The sequence below is a fragment of the Pongo pygmaeus genome, chromosome 11 (assembly GCF_028885625.2).
Source record: "Pongo pygmaeus isolate AG05252 chromosome 11, NHGRI_mPonPyg2-v2.0_pri, whole genome shotgun sequence".
In the NCBI taxonomy this organism is placed as follows: Eukaryota; Metazoa; Chordata; class Mammalia; order Primates; family Hominidae; genus Pongo; species Pongo pygmaeus.
Window position 1 is genome coordinate 12260600 of NC_072384.2, and position 26935 is coordinate 12287534.

Sequence of the window (26935 nt, forward strand, 5' to 3'; positions counted from 1 at the left end):
AGAGCAGTTTTGAAACACTCTTTTGGTAAAATCTGCAAGTGGTAATTTGGAGCACTTCCAGGCCTGTGCTGGGATATGGAATATCTTCACCTAAAAACTACAGAGAAGCATTCTCAGAAAGTTCTTCACGATGCATTCATTCAACTCACAGAGTTGAACCTTCCTTTTGATAGAACAGTTTTGAAACACTCTTTCTGTAGAATCTGCAAGAGGATATTTGGAGCGTTTTGAGGCCTATGCTGGAAAAGGAAATATCTTCACCTAAAAACTAGACAGAAGCATTCTCAGAAACTTCTGTGTGATGAGTGCATTCAACTCACAGACTTGAACGTTTCTTTTGATAGAACAGTTTTGAAACATTACGTTTGTAGAATCTGCAAGTGTTTATTCGGAGCACCTTGAGGCCTATGTTGGAAAAGGAAATATCTTCACATAAAAACTAGAGAGAAGGATTCTCAGAAACTTCTTTGTGATGAGTTCATTCAACTCACAGAGTTGAACCTACCAATTGATAGAGAAGTTTGGAAACACTCTTTTTGGAGAATCTGCAAGTGGATATTTGGAGCCTTTTGAGGCCTATGCTGGAAAAGGAAATATCTTCACATAAAAACTGAACAGAAGCATTCTCAGAAACTTCTTTGTGTTGAGTGCATTCAACTCACGGACTTGAACTTACCTGTAGAAAGAGCAGTTTTGAAACACTCTTTTGGTAAAATCTGCAAGTGGTTATTTGGAGCACTTCGAGGCCTGTGCTAGGATATGGAATATCTTCACCTAAAAACTACAGAGAAGCATTCTCAGAAAGTTCTTCACGATGCATTCATTCAACTCACAGAGTTGAACATTCCTTTTGATAGAACAGTTTTGAAACACTCTTTCTGTAGAATCTGCAAGAGGATATTTGGAGCGTTTTGAGGCCTATGCTGGAAAAGGAAATATCTTCACCTAAAAACTAGACAGAAGCATTCTCAGAAACTTCTGTGCGATGAGTGCATTCAACTCACAGACTTGAACGTTTCTTTTGATAGAACAGTTTTGAAACATTACGTTTGTAGAATCTGCAAGTGTTTATTCGGAGCACCTTGAGGCCTATGTTGGAAAAGGAAATATCTTCACATAAAAACTAGAGAGAAGGATTCTCAGAAACTTCTTTGTGATGAGTTCATTCAACTCACAGAGTTGAACCTACCAATTGATAGAGAAGTTTGGAAACACTCTTTTTGGAGAATCTGCAAGTGGATATTTGGAGCCGTTTGAGGCCTATGCTGGAAAAGGAAATATCTTCACATAAAAACTGAACAGAAGCATTCTCAGAAACTTCTTTGTGTTGAGTGCATTCAACTCACAGACTTGAACTTACCTATAGAAAGAGCAGTTTTGAAACACTCTTTTGGTAAAATCTGCAAGTGGTAATTTGGAGCACTTCGAGGCCTGTGCTGGGATATGGAATATCTTCACCTAAAAACTACAGAGAAGCATTCTCAGAAAGTTCTTCACGATGCATTCATTCAACTCACAGAGTTGAACCTTCCTTTTGATAGAACAGTTTTGAAACACTCTTTCTGTAGAATCTGCAAGAGGATATTTGGAGCGTTTTGAGGCCTATGCTGGAAAAGGAAATATCTTCACCTAAAAACTAGACAGAAGCATTCTCAGAAACTTCTGTGCGATGAGTGCATTCAACTCACAGACTTGAACGTTTCTTTTGATAGAACAGTTTTGAAACATTACGTTTGTAGAATCTGCAAGTGTTTATTCGGAGCACCTTGAGGCCTATGTTGGAAAAGGAAATATCTTCACATAAAAACTAGAGAGAAGGATTCTCAGAAACTTCTTTGTGATGAGTTCATTCAACTCACAGAGTTGAACCTACCAATTGATAGAGAAGTTTGGAAACACTCTTTTTGGAGAATCTGCAAGTGGATATTTGGAGCCGTTTGAGGCCTATGCTGGCAAAGGAAATATCTTCACATAAAAACTGAACAGAAGCATTCTCAGAAACTTCTTTGTGTTGAGTGCATTCAACTCACAGACTTGAACTTACCTATAGAAAGAGCAGTTTTGAAACACTCTTTTGGTAAAATCTGCAAGTGGTAATTTGGAGCACTTCGAGGCCTGTGCTGGGATATGGAATATCTTCACCTAAAAACTACAGAGAAGCATTCTCAGAAAGTTCTTCACGATGCATTCATTCAACTCACAGAGTTGAACCTTCCTTTTGATAGAACAGTTTTGAAACACTCTTTCTGTAGAATCTCCAAGAGGATATTTGGAGCGTTTTGAGGCCTATGCTGGAAAAGGAAATATCTTCACCTACAAACTAGACAGAAGCATTCTCAGAAACTTCTGTGCGATGAGTGCATTCAACTCACAGACTTGAACGTTTCTTTTGATAGAACAGTTTTGAAACATTACGTTTGTAGAATCTGCAAGTGTTTATTCGGAGCACCTTGAGGCCTATGTTGGAAAAGGAAATATCTTCACATAAAAACTAGAGAGAAGGATTCTCAGAAACTTCTTTGTGATGAGTTCATTCAACTCCCAGAGTTGAACCTACCAATTGATAGAGAAGTTTGGAAACACTCTTTTTGTAGAATCTGCAAGTGGATATTTGGAGCCGTTTGAGGCCTATGCTGGAAAAGGAAATATCTTCACATAAAAACTGAACAGAAGCATTCTCAGAAACTTCTTTGTGTTGAGTGCATTCAACTCACAGACTTGAACTTACCTGTAGAAAGAGCAGTTTTGAAACACTCTTTTGGTAAAATCTGCAAGTGGTTATTTGGAGCACTTCGAGGCCTGTGCTGGGATATGGAATATCTTCACCTAAAAACTACAGAGAAGCATTCTCAGAAAGTTCTTCACGATGCATTCATTCAACTCACAGAGTTGAACCTTCCTTTTGATAGAACAGTTTTGAAACACTCTTTTTGTAGAATCTGCAAGAGGATATTTGGAGCGTTTTGAGGCCTATGCTGGAAAAGGAAATATCTTCACCTAAAAACTAGACAGAAGCATTCTCAGAAACTTCTGTGGGATGCCTGCATTCAACTCACAGACTTGAACGTTTCTTTTGATAGAACAGTTTTGAAACATTACGTTTGTAGAATCTGCAAGTGTTTATTCGGAGCACCTTGAGGCCTATGTTGGAAAAGGAAATATCTTCACATAAAAACTAGAGAGAAGGATTCTCAGAAACTTCTTTGTGATGAGTTCATTCAACTCACAGAGTTGAACCTACCAATTGATAGAGAAGTTTGGAAACACTCTTTTTGAGGAATCTGCAAGAGGATATTTGGAGCCGTTTGAGGCCTATGCTGGAAAAGGAAATATCTTCACATAAAAACTGAACAGAAGCATTCTCAGAAACTTCTTTGTGTTGAGTGCATTCAACTCACGGACTTGAACTTACCTGTAGAAAGAGCAGTTTTGAAACACTCTTTTGGTAAAATCTGCAAGTGGTTATTTGGAGCACTTCGAGGCCTGTGCTGGGATATGGAATATCTTCACCTAAAAACTACAGAGAAGCATTCTCAGAAAGTTCTTCACGATGCATTCATTCAACTCACAGAGTTGAACCTTCCTTTTGATAGAACAGTTTTGAAACACTCTTTCTGTAGAATCTGCAAGTGGATATTTGGAGCCGTTTGAGGCCTATGCTGGAAAAGGAAATATCTTCACATAAAAACTGAACAGAAGCATTCTCAGAAACTTCTTTGTGTTGAGTGCATTCAACTCACAGACTTGAACTTACCTATAGAAAGAGCAGTTTTGAAACACTCTTTTGGTAAAATCTGCAAGTGGTAATTTGGAGCACTTCGAGGCCTGTGCTGGGATATGGAATATCTTCACCTAAAAACTACAGAGAAGCATTCTCAGAAGGTTCTTCACGATGCATTCATTCAACTCACAGAGTTGAACCTTCCTTTTGATAGAACAGTTTTGAAGCACTCTTTCTGTAGAATCTGCAAGAGGATATTTGGAGCGTTTTGAGGCCTATGCTGGAAAAGGAAATATCTTCACCTAAAAACTAGACAGAAGCATTCTCAGAAACTTCTGTGCGATGAGTGCATTCAACTCACAGACTTGAGCATTTCTTTTGATAGAACAATTTTGAAACATTACGTTTGTAGAATCTGCAAGTGTTTATTCGGAGCACCTTGAGGCCTATGTTGGAAAAGGAAATATCTTCACATAAAAACTAGAGAGAAGGATTCTCAGAAACTTCTTTGTGATGAGTTCATTCAACTCACAGAGTTGAACCTACCAATTGATAGAGAAGTTTGGAAACACTCTTTTTGGAGAATCTGCAAGTGGATATTTGGAGCCGTTTGAGGCCTATGCTGGAAAAGGAAATATCTTCACATAAAAACTGAACAGAAGCATTCTCAGAAACTTCTTTGTGTTGAGTGCATTCAACTCACAGACTTGAACTTACCTATAGAAAGAGCAGTTTTGAAACACTCTTTTGGTAAAATCTACAAGGGGTAATTTGAGCACTTCGAGGCCCGTGCTGGGATATGGAATATCTTCACCTAAAAACTACAGAGAAGCATTCTCAGAAAGTTCTTCACGATGCATTCATTCAACTCACAGAGTTGAACCTTCCTGTTGATAGAACAGTTTTGAAACACTCTTTCTGTAGAATCTGCAAGAGGATATTTGAAGCGTTTTGAGGCCTATGCTGGAAAAGGAAATATCTACACTTAAAAACTAGACAGAAGCATTCTCAGAAACTTCTGTGCGATGAGTGCATTCAACTCACAGACTTGAACGTTTCTTTTGATAGAACAGTTTTGAAACATTACGTTTGTAGAATCTGCAAGTGTTTATTCGGAGCACCTTGAGGCCTATGTTGGAAAAGGAAATATCTTCACATAAAAACTAGAGAGAAGGATTCTCAGAAACTTCTTTGTGATGAGTTCATTCAACTCACAGAGTTGAACCTAGCAATTGATAGAGAAGTTTGGAAACACTCTTTTTGTAGAATCTGCAAGTGGATATTTGGAGCCTTTTGAGGCCTATGCTGGAAAAGGAAATATCTTCACATAAAAACTGAACAGAAGCATTCTCAGAAACTTCTTTGTGTTGAGTGCATTCAACTCACGGACTTGAACTTACCTGTAGAAAGAGCAGTTTTGAAACACTCTTTTGGTAAAATCTGCAAGTGGTTATTTGGAGCACTTCGAGGCCTGTGCTGGGATATGGAATATCTTCACCTAAAAACTACAGAGAAGCATTCTCAGAAAGTTCTTCACGATGCATTCATTCAACTCACAGAGTTGAACCTTCCTTTTCATAGAACAGTTTTGAAACACTCTTTCTGTAGAATCTCCAAGAGGATATTTGGAGCGTTTTGAGGCCTATGCTGGAAAAGGATATATCTTCACCTAAAAACTAGACAGAAGCATTCTCAGAAACTTCTGTGCGATGAGTGCATTCAACTCACAGACTTGAACGTTTCTTTTGATAGAACAGTTTTGAAACATTACGTTTGTAGAATCTGCAAGTGTTTATTCGGAGCACCTTGAGGCCTATGTTGGAAAAGGAAATATCTTCACATAAAAACTAGAGAGAAGGATTCTCAGAAACTTCTTTGTGATGAGTTCATTCAACTCCCAGATTTGAAACTACCAATTGATAGAGAAGTTTGGAAACACTCTTTTTGTAGAATCTGCAAGTGGATATTTGGAGCCGTTTGAGGCCTATGCTTGAAAAGGAAATATCTTCACATAAAAACTGAACAGAAGCATTCTCAGAAACTTCTTTGTGTTGAGTGCATTCAACTCACAGACTTGAACTTACCTATAGAAAGAGCAGTTTTGAAACACTCTTTTGGTAAAATCTGCAAGTGGTTATTTGGAGCACTTCGAGGCCTGTGCTGGGATATGGAATATCTTCACCTAAAAACTACAGAGAAGCATTCTCAGAAAGTTCTTCACGATGCATTCATTCAACTCACAGAGTTGAACCTTCCTGTTGATAGAACAGTTTTGAAACACTCTTTCTGTAGAATCTGCAAGAGGATATTTGAAGCGTTTTGAGGCCTATGCTGGAAAAGGAAATATCTACACTTAAAAACTAGACAGAAGCATTCTCAGAAACTTCTGTGCGATGAGTGCATTCAACTCACAGACTTGAACGTTTCTTTTGATAGAACAGTTTTGAAACATTACGTTTGTAGAATCTGCAAGTGTTTATTCGGAGCACCTTGAGGCCTATGTTGGAAAAGGAAATATCTTCACATAAAAACTAGAGAGAAGGATTCTCAGAAACTTCTTTGTGATGAGTTCATTCAACTCACAGAGTTGAACCTACCAATTGATAGAGAAGTTTGGAAACACTCTTTTTGTAGAATCTGCAAGTGGATATTTGGAGCCGTTTGAGGCCTATGCTGGAAAAGGAAATATCTTCACATAAAAACTGAACAGAAGCATTCTCAGAAACTTCTTTGTGTTGAGTGCATTCAACTCACAGACTTGAACTTACCTATAGAAAGAGCAGTTTTGAAACACTCTTTTGGTAAAATCTGCAAGTGGTTATTTGGAGCACTTCGAGGCCTGTGCTGGGATATGGAATATCTTCACCTAAAAACTACAGAGAAGCATTCTCAGAAAGTTCTTCACGATGCATTCATTCAACTCACAGAGTTGAACCTTCCTTTTGATAGAACAGTTTTGAAACACTCTTTCTGTAGAATCTGCAAGAGGATATTTGGAGCGTTTTGAGGCCTATGCTGGAAAAGGAAATATCTTCACCTAAAAACTAGACAGAAGCATTCTCAGAAGCTTCTGTGAGATGAGTGCATTCAACTCACAGACTTGAACGTTTCTTTTGATAGAACAGTTTTGAAACATTACGTTTGTAGAATCTGCAAGTGTTTATTCGGAGCACCTTGAGGCCTATGTTGGAAAAGGAAATATCTTCACATAAAAACTAGAGAGAAGGATTCTCAGAAACTTCTTTGTGATGAGTTCATTCAACTCACAGAGTTGAACCTACCAATTGATAGAGAAGTTTGGCAACACTCTTTTTGGAGAATCTGCAAGTGGATATTTGGAGCCGTTTGAGGCCTATGCTGGAAAAGGAAATATCTTCACATAAAAACTGAACAGAAGCATTCTCAGAAACTTCTTTGTGTTGAGTGCATTCAACTCACAGACTTGAACTTACCTATAGAAAGAGCAGTTTTGAAACACTCTTTTGGTAAAATCTACAAGTGGTTATTTGGAGCACTTCGTGGCCTGTGCTGGGATATGGAATATCTTCACCTAAAAACTACAGAGAAGCATTCTCAGAAAGTTCTTCACGATGCATTCATTCAACTCACAGAGTTGAACCTTCCTTTTGATAGAACAGTTTTGAAACACTCTTTCTGTAGAATCTCCAAGAGGATATTTGGAGCGTTTTGAGGCCTATGCTGGAAAAGGAAATATCTTCACCTAAAAACTAGACAGAAGCATTCTCAGAAACTTCTGTGCGATGAGTGCATTCAACTCACAGACTTGAACGTTTCTTTTGATAGAACAGTTTTGAAACATTACGTTTGTAGAATCTGCAAGTGTTTATTCGGAGCACCTTGAGGCCTATGTTGGAAAAGGAAATATCTTCACATAAAAACTAGAGAGAAGGATTCTCAGAAACTTCTTTGTGATGAGTTCATTCAACTCACAGAGTTGAACCTACCAATTGATAGAGAAGTTTGGAAACACTCTTTTTGTAGAATCTGCAAGTGGATATTTGGACCCGTTTGAGGCCTATGCTGGAAAAGGAAATATCTTCACATAAAAACTGAACAGAAGCATTCTCAGAAACTTCTTTGTGTTGAGTGCATTCAACTCACAGACTTGAACTTACCTGTAGAAAGAGCAGTTTTGAAACACTCTTTTGGTAAAATCTGCAAGTGGTTATTTGGAGCACTTCGAGGCCTGTGCTGGGATATGGAATATCTTCACCTAAAAACTACAGAGAAGCATTCTCAGAAAGTTCTTCACGATGCATTCATTCAACTCACAGAGTTGAACCTTCCTTTTGATAGAACAGTTTTGAAACACTCTTTTTGTGGAATCTGCAAGAGGATATTTGGAGCGTTTTGAGGCCTATGCTGGAAAAGGAAATATCTTCACCTAAAAACTAGACAGAAGCATTCTCAGAAACTTCTGTGTGACGAGGGCATTCAACTCACAGACTTGAACGTTTCTTTTGATAGAACAGTTTTGAAACATTACGTTTGTAGAATCTGCATGTGTTTATTCGGAGCACCTTGAGGCCTATGTTGGAAAAGGAAATATCTTCACATAAAAACTAGAGAGAAGGATTCTCAGAAACTTCTTTGTGATGAGTTCATTCAACTCACAGAGTTGAACCTACCAATTGATAGAGAAGTTTGGCAACACTCTTTTTGGAGAATCTGCAAGTGGATATTTGGAGCCGTTTGAGGCCTATGCTGGAAAAGGAAATATCTTCACATAAAAACTGAACAGAAGCATTCTCAGAAACTTCTTTGTGTTGAGTGCATTCAACTCACAGACTTGAACTTACCTATAGAAAGAGCAGTTTTGAAACACTCTTTTGGTAAAATCTACAAGTGGTTATTTGGAGCACTTCGAGGCCTGTGCTGGGATATGGAATATCTTCACCTAAAAACTACAGAGAAGCATTCTCAGAAAGTTCTTCATGATGCATTCATTCAACTCACAGAGTTGAACCTTCCTTTTGATAGAACAGTTTTGAAACACTCTTTCTGTAGAATCTCCAAGAGGATATTTGGAGCGTTTTGAGGCCTATGCTGGAAAAGGAAATATCTTCACCTAAAAACTAGACAGAAGCATTCTCAGAAACTTCTGTGCGATGAGTGCATTCAACTCACAGACTTGAACGTTTCTTTTGATAGAACAGTTTTGAAACATTACGTTTGTAGAATCTGCAAGTGTTTATTCGGAGCACCTTGAGGCCTATGTTGGAAAAGGAAATATCTTCACATAAAAACTAGAGAGAAGGATTCTCAGAAACTTCTTTGTGATGAGTTCATTCAACTCACAGAGTTGAACCTACCAATTGATAGAGAAGTTTGGAAACACTCTTTTTGTAGAATCTGCAAGTGGATATTTGGACCCGTTTGAGGCCTATGCTGGAAAAGGAAATATCTTCACATAAAAACTGAACAGAAGCATTCTCAGAAACTTCTTTGTGTTGAGTGCATTCAACTCACGGACTTGAACTTACCTGTAGAAAGAGCAGTTTTGAAACACTCTTTTGGTAAAATCTGCAAGTGGTTATTTGGAGCACTTCGAGGCCTGTGCTGGGATATGGAATATCTTCACCTAAAAACTACAGAGAAGCATTCTCAGAAAGTTCTTCACGATGCATTCATTCAACTCACAGAGTTGAACCTTCCTTTTGATAGAACAGTTTTGAAACACTCTTTTTGTGGAATCTGCAAGAGGATATTTGGAGCGTTTTGAGGCCTATGCTGGAAAAGGAAATATCTTCACCTAAAAACTAGACAGAAGCATTCTCAGAAACTTCTGTGCGATGAGTGCATTCAACTCACAGACTTGAACGTTTCTTTTGATAGAACAGTTTTGAAACATTACGTTTGTAGAATCTGCAAGTGTTTATTCGGAGCACCTTGAGGCCTATGTTGGAAAAGGAAATATCTTCACATAAAAACTAGAGAGAAGGATTCTCAGAAACTTCTTTGTGATGAGTTCATTCAACTCCCAGAGTTGAACCTAGCAATTGATAGAGAAGTTTGGAAACACTCTTTTTGTAGAATCTGCAAGTGGATATTTGGAGCCGTTTGAGGCCTATGCTGGAAAAGGAAATATCTTCACATAAAAACTGAACAGAAGCATTCTCAGAAACTTCTTTGTGTTGAGTGCATTCAACTCACGGACTTGAACTTACCTGTAGAAAGAGCAGTTTTGAAACACTCTTTTGGTAAAATCTGCAAGTGGTTATTTGGAGCACTTCGAGGCCTGTGCTGGGATATGGAATATCTTCACCTAAAAACTACAGAGAAGCATTCTCAGAAAGTTCTTCACGATGCATTCATTCAACTCACAGAGTTGAACATTCCTTTTGATAGAACAGTTTTGAAACACTCTTTCTGTAGAATCTGCAAGAGGATATTTGGAGCGTTTTGAGGCCTATGCTGGAAAAGGAAATATCTTCACCTAAAAACTAGACAGAAGCATTCTCAGAAACTTCTGTGCGATGAGTGCATTCAACTCACAGACTTGAACGTTTCTTCTGATAGAACAGTTTGGAAACATTACGTTTGTAGAATCTGCAAGTGTTTATTCGGAGCACCTTGAGGCCTATGTTGGAAAAGGAAATATCTTCACATAAAAACTAGAGAGAAGGATTCTCAGAAACTTCTTTGTGATGAGTTCATTCAACTCACAGAGTTGAACCTACCAATTGATAGAGAAGTTTGGAAACACTCTTTTTGGAGAATCTGCAAGTGGATATTTGGAGCCGTTTGAGGCCTATGCTGGAAAAGGAAATATCTTCACATAAAAACTGAACAGAAGCATTCTCAGAAACTTCTTTGTGTTGAGTGCATTCAACTCACGGACTTGAACTTACCTATAGAAAGAGCAGTTTTGAAACACTCTTTTGGTAAAATCTGCAAGTGGTAATTTGGAGCACTTCGAGGCCTGTGCTGGGATATGGAATATCTTCACCTAAAAACTACAGAGAAGCATTCTCAGAAAGTTCTTCACGATGCATTCATTCAACTCACAGAGTTGAACCTTCCTTTTGATAGAACAGTTTTGAAACACTCTTTCTGTAGAATCTGCAAGAGGATATTTGGAGCGTTTTGAGGCCTATGCTGGAAAAGGAAATATCTTCACCTAAAAACTAGACAGAAGCATTCTCAGAAACTTCTGTGTGATGAGTGCATTCAACTCACAGACTTGAACGTTTCTTTTGATAGAACAGTTTTGAAACATTACGTTTGTAGAATCTGCAAGTGTTTATTCGGAGCACCTTGAGGCCTATGTTGGAAAAGGAAATATCTTCACATAAAAACTAGAGAGAAGGATTCTCAGAAACTTCTTTGTGATGAGTTCATTCAACTCACAGAGTTGAACCTACCAATTGATAGAGAAGTTTGGAAACACTCTTTTTGGAGAATCTGCAAGTGGATATTTGGAGCCTTTTGAGGCCTATGCTGGAAAAGGAAATATCTTCACATAAAAACTGAACAGAAGCATTCTCAGAAACTTCTTTGTGTTGAGTGCATTCAACTCACGGACTTGAACTTACCTGTAGAAAGAGCAGTTTTGAAACACTCTTTTGGTAAAATCTGCAAGTGGTTATTTGGAGCACTTCGAGGCCTGTGCTAGGATATGGAATATCTTCACCTAAAAACTACAGAGAAGCATTCTCAGAAAGTTCTTCACGATGCATTCATTCAACTCACAGAGTTGAACATTCCTTTTGATAGAACAGTTTTGAAACACTCTTTCTGTAGAATCTGCAAGAGGATATTTGGAGCGTTTTGAGGCCTATGCTGGAAAAGGAAATATCTTCACCTAAAAACTAGACAGAAGCATTCTCAGAAACTTCTGTGCGATGAGTGCATTCAACTCACAGACTTGAACGTTTCTTTTGATAGAACAGTTTTGAAACATTACGTTTGTAGAATCTGCAAGTGTTTATTCGGAGCACCTTGAGGCCTATGTTGGAAAAGGAAATATCTTCACATAAAAACTAGAGAGAAGGATTCTCAGAAACTTCTTTGTGATGAGTTCATTCAACTCACAGAGTTGAACCTACCAATTGATAGAGAAGTTTGGAAACACTCTTTTTGGAGAATCTGCAAGTGGATATTTGGAGCCGTTTGAGGCCTATGCTGGAAAAGGAAATATCTTCACATAAAAACTGAACAGAAGCATTCTCAGAAACTTCTTTGTGTTGAGTGCATTCAACTCACAGACTTGAACTTACCTATAGAAAGAGCAGTTTTGAAACACTCTTTTGGTAAAATCTGCAAGTGGTAATTTGGAGCACTTCGAGGCCTGTGCTGGGATATGGAATATCTTCACCTAAAAACTACAGAGAAGCATTCTCAGAAAGTTCTTCACGATGCATTCATTCAACTCACAGAGTTGAACCTTCCTTTTGATAGAACAGTTTTGAAACACTCTTTCTGTAGAATCTGCAAGAGGATATTTGGAGCGTTTTGAGGCCTATGCTGGAAAAGGAAATATCTTCACCTAAAAACTAGACAGAAGCATTCTCAGAAACTTCTGTGCGATGAGTGCATTCAACTCACAGACTTGAACGTTTCTTTTGATAGAACAGTTTTGAAACATTACGTTTGTAGAATCTGCAAGTGTTTATTCGGAGCACCTTGAGGCCTATGTTGGAAAAGGAAATATCTTCACATAAAAACTAGAGAGAAGGATTCTCAGAAACTTCTTTGTGATGAGTTCATTCAACTCACAGAGTTGAACCTACCAATTGATAGAGAAGTTTGGAAACACTCTTTTTGGAGAATCTGCAAGTGGATATTTGGAGCCGTTTGAGGCCTATGCTGGCAAAGGAAATATCTTCACATAAAAACTGAACAGAAGCATTCTCAGAAACTTCTTTGTGTTGAGTGCATTCAACTCACAGACTTGAACTTACCTATAGAAAGAGCAGTTTTGAAACACTCTTTTGGTAAAATCTGCAAGTGGTAATTTGGAGCACTTCGAGGCCTGTGCTGGGATATGGAATATCTTCACCTAAAAACTACAGAGAAGCATTCTCAGAAAGTTCTTCACGATGCATTCATTCAACTCACAGAGTTGAACCTTCCTTTTGATAGAACAGTTTTGAAACACTCTTTCTGTAGAATCTCCAAGAGGATATTTGGAGCGTTTTGAGGCCTATGCTGGAAAAGGAAATATCTTCACCTACAAACTAGACAGAAGCATTCTCAGAAACTTCTGTGCGATGAGTGCATTCAACTCACAGACTTGAACGTTTCTTTTGATAGAACAGTTTTGAAACATTACGTTTGTAGAATCTGCAAGTGTTTATTCGGAGCACCTTGAGGCCTATGTTGGAAAAGGAAATATCTTCACATAAAAACTAGAGAGAAGGATTCTCAGAAACTTCTTTGTGATGAGTTCATTCAACTCCCAGAGTTGAACCTACCAATTGATAGAGAAGTTTGGAAACACTCTTTTTGTAGAATCCGCAAGTGGATATTTGGAGCCGTTTGAGGCCTATGCTGGAAAAGGAAATATCTTCACATAAAAACTGAACAGAAGCATTCTCAGAAACTTCTTTGTGTTGAGTGCATTCAACTCACAGACTTGAACTTACCTGTAGAAAGAGCAGTTTTGAAACACTCTTTTGGTAAAATCTGCAAGTGGTTATTTGGAGCACTTCGAGGCCTGTGCTGGGATATGGAATATCTTCACCTAAAAACTACAGAGAAGCATTCTCAGAAAGTTCTTCACGATGCATTCATTCAACTCACAGAGTTGAACCTTCCTTTTGATAGAACAGTTTTGAAACACTCTTTTTGTAGAATCTGCAAGAGGATATTTGGAGCGTTTTGAGGCCTATGCTGGAAAAGGAAATATCTTCACCTAAAAACTAGACAGAAGCATTCTCAGAAACTTCTGTGGGATGCCTGCATTCAACTCACAGACTTGAACGTTTCTTTTGATAGAACAGTTTTGAAACATTACGTTTGTAGAATCTGCAAGTGTTTATTCGGAGCACCTTGAGGCCTATGTTGGAAAAGGAAATATCTTCACATAAAAACTAGAGAGAAGGATTCTCAGAAACTTCTTTGTGATGAGTTCATTCAACTCACAGAGTTGAACCTACCAATTGATAGAGAAGTTTGGAAACACTCTTTTTGAGGAATCTGCAAGAGGATATTTGGAGCCGTTTGAGGCCTATGCTGGAAAAGGAAATATCTTCACATAAAAACTGAACAGAAGCATTCTCAGAAACTTCTTTGTGTTGAGTGCATTCAACTCACGGACTTGAACTTACCTGTAGAAAGAGCAGTTTTGAAACACTCTTTTGGTAAAATCTGCAAGTGGTTATTTGGAGCACTTCGAGGCCTGTGCTGGGATATGGAATATCTTCACCTAAAAACTACAGAGAAGCATTCTCAGAAAGTTCTTCACGATGCATTCATTCAACTCTCAGAGTTGAACCTTCCTTTTGATAGAACAGTTTTGAAACACTCTTTCTGTAGAATCTGCAAGTGGATATTTGGAGCCGTTTGAGGCCTATGCTGGAAAAGGAAATATCTTCACATAAAAACTGAACAGAAGCATTCTCAGAAACTTCTTTGTGTTGAGTGCATTCAACTCACAGACTTGAACTTACCTATAGAAAGAGCAGTTTTGAAACACTCTTTTGGTAAAATCTGCAAGTGGTAATTTGGAGCACTTCGAGGCCTGTGCTGGGATATGGAATATCTTCACCTAAAAACTACAGAGAAGCATTCTCAGAAGGTTCTTCACGATGCATTCATTCAACTCACAGAGTTGAACCTTCCTTTTGATAGAACAGTTTTGAAGCACTCTTTCTGTAGAATCTGCAAGAGGATATTTGGAGCGTTTTGAGGCCTATGCTGGAAAAGGAAATATCTTCACCTAAAAACTAGACAGAAGCATTCTCAGAAACTTCTGTGCGATGAGTGCATTCAACTCACAGACTTGAGCATTTCTTTTGATAGAACAATTTTGAAACATTACGTTTGTAGAATCTGCAAGTGTTTATTCGGAGCACCTTGAGGCCTATGTTGGAAAAGGAAATATCTTCACTTAAAAACTAGAGAGAAGGATTCTCAGAAACTTCTTTGTGATGAGTTCATTCAACTCACAGAGTTGAACCTACCAATTGATAGAGAAGTTTGGAAACACTCTTTTTGGAGAATCTGCAAGTGGATATTTGGAGCCGTTTGAGGCCTATGCTGGAAAAGGAAATATCTTCACATAAAAACTGAACAGAAGCATTCTCAGAAACTTCTTTGTGTTGAGTGCATTCAACTCACAGACTTGAACTTACCTATAGAAAGAGCAGTTTTGAAACACTCTTTTGGTAAAATCTACAAGGGGTAATTTGAGCACTTCGAGGCCCGTGCTGGGATATGGAATATCTTCACCTAAAAACTACAGAGAAGCATTCTCAGAAAGTTCTTCACGATGCATTCATTCAACTCACAGAGTTGAACCTTCCTTTTGATAGAACAGTTTTGAAACACTCTTTTTGTAGAATCTGCAAGAGGATATTTGGAGCGTTTTGAGGCCTATGCTGGAAAAGGAAATATCTTCACCTAAAAACTAGACAGAAGCATTCTCAGAAACTTCTGTGCGATGAGTGCATTCAACTCACAGACTTGAACGTTTCTTTTGATAGAACAGTTTTGAAACATTACGTTTGTAGAATCTGCAAGTGTTTATTCGGAGCACCTTGAGGCCTATGTTGGAAAAGGAAATATCTTCACATAAAAACTAGAGAGAAGGATTCTCAGAAACTTCTTTGTGATGAGTTCATTCAACTCACAGAGTTGAACCTACCAATTGATAGAGAAGTTTGGAAACACTCTTTTTGTAGAATCTGCAAGTGGATATTTGGAGCCTTTTGAGGCCTATGCTGGAAAAGGAAATATCTTCACATAAAAACTGAACAGAAGCATTCTCAGAAACTTCTTTGTGTTGAGTGCATTCAACTCACGGACTTGAACTTACCTGTAGAAAGAGCAGTTTTGAAACACTCTTTTGGTAAAATCTGCAAGTGGTTATTTGGAGCACTTCGAGGCCTGTGCTGGGATATGGAATATCTTCACCTAAAAACTACAGAGAAGCATTCTCAGAAAGTTCTTCATGATGCATTCATTCAACTCACAGAGTTGAACCTTCCTTTTGATAGAACAGTTTTGAAACACTCTTTTTGTGGAATCTGCAAGAGGATATTTGGAGCGTTTTGAGGCCTATGCTGGAAAAGGAAATATCTTCACCTAAAAACTAGACAGAAGCATTCTCAGAAACTTCTGTGCGATGAGTGCATTCAACTCACAGACTTGAACGTTTCTTTTGATAGAAGAGTTTTGAAACATTACGTTTGTAGAATCTGCAAGTGTTTATTCGGAGCACCTTGAGGCCTATGTTGGAAAAGGAAATATCTTCACATAAAAACTAGAGAGAAGGATTCTCAGAAACTTCTTTGTGATGAGTTCATTCAACTCCCAGAGTTGAACCTACCAATTGATAGAGAAGTTTGGAAACACTCTTTTTGTAGAATCTGCAAGTGGATATTTGGAGCCGTTTGAGGCCTATGCTGGAAAAGGAAATATCTTCACATAAAAACTGAACAGAAGCATTCTCAGAAACTTCTTTGTGTTGAGTGCATTCAACTCACAGACTTGAACTTACCTGTAGAAAGAGCAGTTTTGAAACACTCTTTTGGTAAAATCTGCAAGTGGTTATTTGGAGCACTTCGAGGCCTCTGCTGGGATATGGAATATCTTCACCTAAAAACTACAGAGAAGCATTCTCAGAAAGTTCTTCACGATGCATTCATTCAACTCACAGAGTTGAACCTTCCTTTTGATAGAACAGTTTTGAAACACTCTTTTTGTAGAATCTGCAAGAGGATATTTGGAGCGTTTTGAGGCCTATGCTGGAAAAGGAAATATCTTCACCTAAAAACTAGACAGAAGCATTCTCAGAAACTTCTGTGTGATGAGTGCATTCAACTCACAGACTTGAACGTTTCTTTTGATAGAACAGTTTTGAAACATTACGTTTGTAGAATCTGCAAGTGTTTATTCGGAGCACCTTGAGGCCTATGTTGGAAAAGGAAATATCTTCACATAAAAACTAGAGAGAAGGATTCTCAGAAACTTCTTTGTGATGAGTTCATTCAACTCACAGAGTTGAACCTAGCAATTGATAGAGAAGTTTGGAAACACTCTTTTTGTAGAATCTGCAAGTGGATATTTGGAGCCTTTTGAGGCCTATGCTGGAAAAGGAAATATCTTCACATAAAAACTGAACAGAAGCATTCTCAGAAACTTCTTTGTGTTGAGTGCATTCAACTCACGGACTTGAACTTACCTGTAGAAAGAGCAGTTTTGAAACACTCTTTTGGTAAAATCTGCAAGTGGTTATTTGGAGCACTTCGAGGCCTGTGCTGGGATATGGAATATCTTCACCTAAAAACTACAGAGAAGCATTCTCAGAAAGTTCTTCACGATGCATTCATTCAACTCACAGAGTTGAACCTTCCTTTTGATAGAACAGTTTTGAAACACTCTTTCTGTAGAATCTCCAAGAGGATATTTGGAGCGTTTTGAGGCCTATGCTGGAAAAGGAAATATCTTCACCTAAAAACTAGACAGAAGCATTCTCAGAAACTTCTGTGCGATGAGTGCATTCAACTCACAGACTTGAACGTTTCTTTTGATAGAACAGTTTTGAAACATTACGTTTGTAGAATCTGCAAGTGTTTATTCGGAGCACCTTGAGGCCTATGTTGGAAAAGGAAATATCTTCACATAAAAACTAGAGAGAAGGATGCTCAGAAACTTCTTTGTGATGAGTTCATTCAACTCCCAGAGTTGAACCTACCAATTGATAGAGAAGTTTGGAAACACTCTTTTTGTAGAATCTGCAAGTGGATATTTGGAGCCGTTTGAGGCCTATGCTGGAAAAGGAAATATCTTCACATAAAAACTGAACAGAAGCATTCTCAGAAACTTCTTTGTGTTGAGTGCATTCAACACACAGACTTGAACTTACCTGTAGAAAGAGCAGTTTTGAAACACTCTTTTGGTAAAATCTGCAAGTGGTTATTTGGAGCACTTCGAGGCCTGTGCTGGGATATGGAATATCTTCACCTAAAAACTACAGAGAAGCATTCTCAGAAAGTTCTTCACGATGCATTCATTCAACTCACAGAGTTGAACCTTCCTTTTGATAGAACAGTTTTGAAACACTCTTTTTGTAGAATCTGCAAGAGGATATTTGGAGCGTTTTGAGGCCTATGCTGGAAAAGGAAATATCTTCACCTAAAAACTAGACAGAAGCATTCTCAGAAACTTCTGTGCGATGAGTGCATTCAACTCACAGACTTGAACGTTTCTTTTGATAGAACAGTTTTGAAACATTACGTTTGTAGAATCTGCAAGTGTTTATTCGGAGCACCTTGAGGCCTATGTTGGAAAAGGAAATATCTTCACATAAAAACTAGAGAGAAGGATTCTCAGAAACTTCTTTGTGATGAGTTCATTCAACTCACAGAGTTGAACCTACCAATTGATAGAGAAGTTTGGAAACACTCTTTGGAGAATCTGCAAGTGGATATTTGGAGCCGTTTGAGGCCTATGCTGGAAAAGGAAATATCTTCACATAAAAACTGAACAGAAGCATTCTCAGAAACTTCTTTGTGTTGAGTGCATTCAACTCACGGACTTGAACTTACCTGTAGAAAGAGCAGTTTTGAAACACTCTTTTGGTAAAATCTGCAAGTGGTTATTTGGAGCACTTCGAGGCCTGTGCTGGGATATGGAATATCTTCACCTAAAAACTACAGAGAAGCATTCTCAGAAAGTTCTTCACGATGCATTCATTCAACTCACAGAGTTGAACCTTCCTTTTGATAGAACAGTTTTGAAACACTCTTTCTGTAGAATCTCCAAGAGGATATTTGGAGCGTTTTGAGGCCTATGCTGGAAAAGGAAATATCTTCACCTAAAAACTAGACAGAAGCATTCTCAGAAACTTCTGTGCGATGAGTGCATTCAACTCACAGACTTGAACGTTTCTTTTGATAGAACAGTTTTGAAACATTACGTTTGTAGAATCTGCAAGTGTTTATTCGGAGCACCTTGAGGCCTATGTTGGAAAAGGAAATATCTTCACATAAAAACTAGAGAGAAGGATTCTCAGAAACTTCTTTGTGATGAGTTCATTCAACTCACAGAGTTGAACCTACCAATTGATAGAGAAGTTTGGAAACACTCTTTGGAGAATCTGCAAGTGGATATTTGGAGCCGTTTGAGGCCTATGCTGGAAAAGGAAATATCTTCACATAAAAACTGAACAGAAGCATTCTCAGCAACTTCTTTGTGTTGAGTGCATTCAACTCACAGACTTGAACTTACCTATAGAAAGAGCAGTTTTGAAACACTCTTTTGGTAAAATCTGCAAGTGGTAATTTGGAGCACTTCGAGGCCTGTGCTGGGATATGGAATATCTTCACCTAAAAACTACAGAGAAGCATTCTCAGAAGGTTCTTCACGATGCATTCATTCAACTCACAGAGTTGAACCTTCCTTTTGATAGAACAGTTTTGAAACACTCTTTCTGTAGAATCTGCAAGAGGATATTTGGAGCGTTTTGAGGCCTATGCTGGAAAAGGAAATATCTTCACCTAAAAACTAGACAGAAGCATTCTCAGAAACTTCTGTGCGATGAGTGCATTCAACTCACAGACTTGAACGTTTCTTTTGATAGAACAGTTTTGAAACATTACGTTTGTAGAATCTGCAAGTGTTTATTCGGAGCACCTTGAGGCCTATGTCGGAAAAGGAAATATCTTCACATAAAAACTAGAGAGAAGGATTCTCAGAAACTTCTTTGTGATGAGTTCATTCAACTCACAGAGTTGAACCTACCAATTGATAGAGAAGTTTCGAAACACTCTTTTTGGAGAATCTGCAAGTGGATATTTGGAGCCGTTTGAGGCCTATGCTGGAAAAGGAAATATCTTCACATAAAAACTGAACAGAAGCATTCTCAGAAACTTCTTTGTGTTGAGTGCATTCAACTCACAGACTTGAACTTACCTATAGAAAGAGCAGTTTTGAAACACTCTTTTGATAAAATCTGCAAGGGGTAATTTGAGCACTTCGAGGCCTGTGCTGGGATATGGAATATCTTCACCTAAAAACTACAGAGAAGCATTCTCAGAAAGTTCTTCACGATGCATTCATTCAACTCACAGAGTTGAACCTTCCTTTTGATAGAACAGTTTTGAAACACTCTTTCTGTAGAATCTCCAAGAGGATATTTGGAGCGTTTTGAGGCCTATGGTGGAAAAGGAAATATCTTCACCTAAAAACTAGACAGAAGCATTCTCAGAAACTTCTGTGCGATGAGTGCATTCAAATCACAGACTTGAACGTTTCTTTTGATAGAACAGTTTTGAAACATTACGTTTGTAGAATCTGCAAGTGTTTATTCGGAGCACCTTGAGGCCTATGTTGGAAAAGGAAATATCTTCACATAAAAACTAGAGAGAAGGATTCTCAGAAACTTCTTTGTGATGAGTTCATTCAACTCCCAGAGTTGAACCTACCAATTGATAGAGAAGTTTGGAAACACTCTTTTTGGAGAATCTGCAAGTGGATATTTGCAGCCGTTTGAGGCCTATGCTGGAAAAGGAAATATCTTCACATAAAAACTGAACAGAAGCATTCTCAGAAACTTCTTTGTGTTGAGTGCATTCAACTCACAGACTTGAACTTACCTGTAGAAAGAGCAGTTTTGAAACACTCTTTTGGTAAAATCTGCAAGTGGTTATTTGGAGCACTTCGAGGCCTCTGCTGGGATATGGAATATCTTCACCTAAAAACTACAGAGAAGCATTCTCAGAAAGTTCTTCACGATGCATTCATTCAACTCACAGAGTTGAACCTTCCTTTTGATAGAACAGTTTTGAAACACTCTTTTTGTAGAATCTGCAAGAGGATATTTGGAGCGTTTTGAGGCCTATGCTGGAAAAGGAAATATCTTCACCTAAAAACTAGACAGAAGCATTCTCAGAAACTTCTGTGCGATGAGTGCATTCAACTCACAGACTTGAACGTTTCTTTTGATAGAACAGTTTTGAAACATTACGTTTGTAGAATCTGCAAGTGTTTATTCGGAGCACCTTGAGGCCTATGTTGGAAAAGGAAATATCTTCACATAAAAACTAGAGAGAAGGATTCTCAGAAACTTCTTTGTGATGAGTTCATTCAACTCACAGAGTTGAACCTAGCAATTGATAGAGAAGTTTGGAAACACTCTTTTTGTAGAATCTGCAAGTGGATATTTGGAGCCTTTTGAGGCCTATGCTGGAAAAGGAAATATCTTCACATAAAAACTGAACAGAAGCATTCTCAGAAACTTCTTTGTGTTGAGTGCATTCAACTCACGGACTTGAACTTACCTGTAGAAAGAGCAGTTTTGAAACACTCTTTTGGTAAAATCTGCAAGTGGTTATTTGGAGCACTTCGAGGCCTGTGCTGGGATATGGAATATCTTCACCTAAAAACTACAGAGAAGCATTCTCAGAAAGTTCTTCATGATGCATTCATTCAACTCACAGAGTTGAACCTTCCTTTTGATAGAACAGTTTTGAAACACTCTTTTTGTGGAATCTGCAAGAGGATATTTGGAGCGTTTTGTGGCCTATGCTGGAAAAGGAAATATCTTCACCTAAAAACTAGACAGAAGCATTCTCAGAAACTTCTGTGCGATGAGTGCATTCAACTCACAGACTTGAACGTTTCTTTTGATAGAACAGTTTTGAAACATTACGTTTGTAGAATCTGCAAGTGTTTATTCGGAGCACCTTGAGGCCTATGTTGGAAAAGGAAATATCTTCACATAAAAACTAGAGAGAAGGATTCTCAGAAACTTCTTTGTGATGAGTTCATTCAACTCACAGAGTTGAACCTAGCAATTGATAGAGAAGCTTGGAAACACTCTTTTTGTAGAATCTGCAAGTGGATATTTGGAGCCTTTTGAGGCCTATGCTGGAAAAGGAAATATCTTCACATAAAAACTGAACAGAAGCATTCTCAGAAACTTCTTTGTGTTGAGTGCATTCAACTCACGGACTTGAACTTACCTGTAGAAAGAGCAGTTTTGAAACACTCTTTTGGTAAAATCTGCAAGTGGTTATTTGGAGCACTTCGAGGCCTGTGCTGGGATATGGAATATCTTCACCTAAAAACTACAGAGAAGCATTCTCAGAAAGTTCTTCACGATGCATTCATTCAACTCACAGAGTTGAACATTCCTTTTGATAGAACAGTTTTGAAACACTCTTTCTGTAGAATCTGCAAGAGGATATTTGGAGCGTTTTGAGGCCTATGCTGGAAAAGGAAATATCTTCACCTAAAAACTAGACAGAAGCATTCTCAGAAACTTCTGTGCGATGAGTGCATTCAACTCACAGACTTGAACGTTTCTTTTGATAGAACAGTTTTGAAACATTACGTTTGTAGAATCTGCAAGTGTTTATTCGGAGCACCTTGAGGCCTATGTTGGAAAAGGAAATATCTTCACATAAAAACTAGAGAGAAGGATTCTCAGAAACTTCTTTGTGATGAGTTCATTCAACTCACAGAGTTGAACCTACCAATTGATAGAGAAGTTTGGAAACACTCTTTTTGGAGAATCTGCAAGTGGATATTTGGAGCCGTTTGAGGCCTATGCTGGAAAAGGAAATATCTTCACATAAAAACTGAACAGAAGCATTCTCAGAAACTTCTTTGTGTTGAGTGCATTCAACTCACAGACTTGAACTTACCTATAGAAAGAGCAGTTTTGAAACACTCTTTTGGTAAAATCTGCAAGTGGTAATTTGGAGCACTTCGAGGCCTGTGCTGGGATATGGAATATCTTCACCTAAAAACTACAGAGAAGCATTCTCAGAAAGTTCTTCACGATGCATTCATTCAACTCACAGAGTTGAACCTTCCTTTTGATAGAACAGTTTTGAAACACTCTTTCTGTAGAATCTGCAAGAGGATATTTGGAGCGTTTTGAGGCCTATGCTGGAAAAGGAAATATCTTCACCTAAAAACTAGACAGAAGCATTCTCAGAAACTTCTGTGTGATGAGTGCATTCAACTCACAGACTTGAACGTTTCTTTTGATAGAACAGTTTTGAAACATTACGTTTGTAGAATCTGCAAGTGTTTATTCGGAGCACCTTGAGGCCTATGTTGGAAAAGGAAATATCTTCACATAAAAACTAGAGAGAAGGATTCTCAGAAACTTCTTTGTGATGAGTTCATTCAACTCACAGAGTTGAACCTACCAATTGATAGAGAAGTTTGGAAACACTCTTTTTGGAGAATCTGCAAGTGGATATTTGGAGCCTTTTGAGGCCTATGCTGGAAAAGGAAATATCTTCACATAAAAACTGAACAGAAGCATTCTCAGAAACTTCTTTGTGTTGAGTGCATTCAACTCACGGACTTGAACTTACCTGTAGAAAGAGCAGTTTTGAAACACTCTTTTGGTAAAATCTGCAAGTGGTTATTTGGAGCACTTCGAGGCCTGTGCTAGGATATGGAATATCTTCACCTAAAAACTACAGAGAAGCATTCTCAGAAAGTTCTTCACGATGCATTCATTCAACTCACAGAGTTGAACATTCCTTTTGATAGAACAGTTTTGAAACACTCTTTCTGTAGAATCTGCAAGAGGATATTTGGAGCGTTTTGAGGCCTATGCTGGAAAAGGAAATATCTTCACCTAAAAACTAGACAGAAGCATTCTCAGAAACTTCTGTGCGATGAGTGCATTCAACTCACAGACTTGAACGTTTCTTTTGATACAACAGTTTTGAAACATTACGTTTGTAGAATCTGCAAGTGTTTATTCGGAGCACCTTGAGGCCTATGTTGGAAAAGGAAATATCTTCACATAAAAACTAGAGAGAAGGATTCTCAGAAACTTCTTTGTGATGAGTTCATTCAACTCACAGAGTTGAACCTACCAATTGATAGAGAAGTTTGGAAACACTCTTTTTGTAGAATCTGCAAGTGGATATTTGGAGCCGTTTGAGGCCTATGCTGGAAAAGGAAATATCTTCACATAAAAACTGAACAGAAGCATTCTCAGAAACTTCTTTGTGTTGAGTGCATTCAACTCACAGACTTGAACTTACCTGTAGAAAGAGCAGTTTTGAAACACTCTTTTGGTAAAATCTGCAAGTGGTTATTTGGAGCACTTCGAGGCCTGTGCTGGGATATGGAATATCTTCACCTAAAAACTACAGAGAAGCATTCTCAGAAAGTTCTTCACGATGCATTCATTCAACTCACAGAGTTGAACCTTCCTTTTGATAGAACAGTTTTGAAACACTCTTTTTGTAGAATCTGCAAGAGGATATTTGGAGCGTTTTGAGGCCTATGCTGGAAAAGGAAATATCTTCACCTAAAAACTAGACAGAAGCATTCTCAGAAACTTCTGTGGGATGCCTGCATTCAACTCACAGACTTGAACGTTTCTTTTGATACAACAGTTTTGAAACATTACGTTTGTAGAATCTGCAAGTGTTTATTCGGAGCACCTTGAGGCCTATGTTGGAAAAGGAAATATCTTCACATAAAAACTAGAGAGAAGGATTCTCAGAAACTTCTTTGTGATGAGTTCATTCAACTCACAGAGTTGAACCTACCAATTGATAGAGAAGTTTGGAAACACTCTTTTTGAGGAATCTGCAAGAGGATATTTGGAGCCGTTTGAGGCCTATGCTGGAAAAGGAAATATCTTCACATAAAAACTGAACAGAAGCATTCTCAGAAACTTCTTTGTGTTGAGTGCATTCAACTCACGGACTTGAACTTACCTGTAGAAAGAGCAGTTTTGAAACACTCTTTTGGTAAAATCTGCAAGTGGTTATTTGGAGCACTTCGAGGCCTGTGCTGGGATATGGAATATCTTCACCTAAAAACTACAGAGAAGCATTCTCAGAAAGTTCTTCACGATGCATTCATTCAACTCACAGAGTTGAACCTTCCTTTTGATAGAACAGTTTTGAAACACTCTTTCTGTAGAATCTGCAAGTGGATATTTGGAGCCGTTTGAGGCCTATGCTGGAAAAGGAAATATCTTCACATAAAAACTGAACAGAAGCATTCTCAGAAACTTCTTTGTGTTGAGTGCATTCAACTCACAGACTTGAACTTACCTATAGAAAGAGCAGTTTTGAAACACTCTTTTGGTAAAATCTGCAAGTGGTAATTTGGAGCACTTCGAGGCCTGTGCTGGGATATGGAATATCTTCACCTAAAAACTACAGAGAAGCATTCTCAGAAAGTTCTTCATGATGCATTCATTCAACTCACAGAGTTGAACCTTCCTTTTGATAGAACAGTTTTGAAGCACTCTTTTTGTGGAATCTGCAAGAGGATATTTGGAGCGTTTTGAGGCCTATGCTGGAAAAGGAAATATCTTCACCTAAAAACTAGACAGAAGCATTCTCAGAAACTTCTGTGCGATGAGTGCATTCAACTCACAGACTTGAGCATTTCTTTTGATAGAACAATTTTGAAACATTACGTTTGTAGAATCTGCAAGTGTTTATTCGGAGCACCTTGAGGCCTATGTTGGAAAAGGAAATATCTTCACATAAAAACTAGAGAGAAGGATTCTCAGAAACTTCTTTGTGATGAGTTCATTCAACTCCCAGAGTTGAACCTACCAATTGATAGAGAAGTTTGGAAACACTCTTTTTGTAGAATCTGCAAGTGGATATTTGGAGCCGTTTGAGGCCTATGCTGGAAAAGGAAATATCTTCACATAAAAACTGAACAGAAGCATTCTCAGAAACTTCTTTGTGTTGAGTGCATTCAACTCACAGACTTGAACTTACCTGTAGAAAGAGCAGTTTTGAAACACTCTTTTGGTAAAATCTGCAAGTGGTTATTTGGAGCACTTCGAGGCCTCTGCTGGGATATGGAATATCTTCACCTAAAAACTACAGAGAAGCATTCTCAGAAAGTTCTTCACGATGCATTCATTCAACTCACAGAGTTGAACCTTCCTTTTGATAGAACAGTTTTGAAACACTCTTTTTGTAGAATCTGCAAGAGGATATTTGGAGCGTTTTGAGGCCTATGCTGGAAAAGGAAATATCTTCACCTAAAAACTAGACAGAAGCATTCTCAGAAACTTCTGTGTGATGAGTGCATTCAACTCACAGACTTGAACGTTTCTTTTGATAGAACAGTTTTGAAACATTACGTTTGTAGAATCTGCAAGTGTTTATTCGGAGCACCTTGAGGCCTATGTTGGAAAAGGAAATATCTTCACATAAAAACTAGAGAGAAGGATTCTCAGAAACTTCTTTGTGATGAGTTCATTCAACTCACAGAGTTGAACCTAGCAATTGATAGAGAAGTTTGGAAACACTCTTTTTGTAGAATCTGCAAGTGGATATTTGGAGCCGTTTGAGGCCTATGCTGGAAAAGGAAATATCTTCACATAAAAACTGAACAGAAGCATTCTCAGAAACTTCTTTGTGTTGAGTGCATTCAACTCACGGACTTGAACTTACCTGTAGAAAGAGCAGTTTTGAAACACTCTTTTGGTAAAATCTGCAAGTGGTTATTTGGAGCACTTCGAGGCCTGTGCTGGGATATGGAATATCTTCACCTAAAAACTACAGAGAAGCATTCTCAGAAAGTTCTTCATGATGCATTCATTCAACTCACAGAGTTGAACCTTCCTTTTGATAGAACAGTTTTGAAACACTCTTTTTGTGGAATCTGCAAGAGGATATTTGGAGCGTTTTGTGGCCTATGCTGGAAAAGGAAATATCTTCACCTAAAAACTAGACAGAAGCATTCTCAGAAACTTCTGTGCGATGAGTGCATTCAACTCACAGACTTGAACGTTTCTTTTGATAGAACAGTTTTGAAACATTACGTTTGTAGAATCTGCAAGTGTTTATTCGGAGCACCTTGAGGCCTATGTTGGAAAAGGAAATATCTTCACATAAAAACTAGAGAGAAGGATTCTCAGAAACTTCTTTGTGATGAGTTCATTCAACTCACAGAGTTGAACCTAGCAATTGATAGAGAAGTTTGGAAACACTCTTTTTGTAGAATCTGCAAGTGGATATTTGGAGCCTTTTGAGGCCTATTCTGGAAAAGGAAATATCTTCACATAAA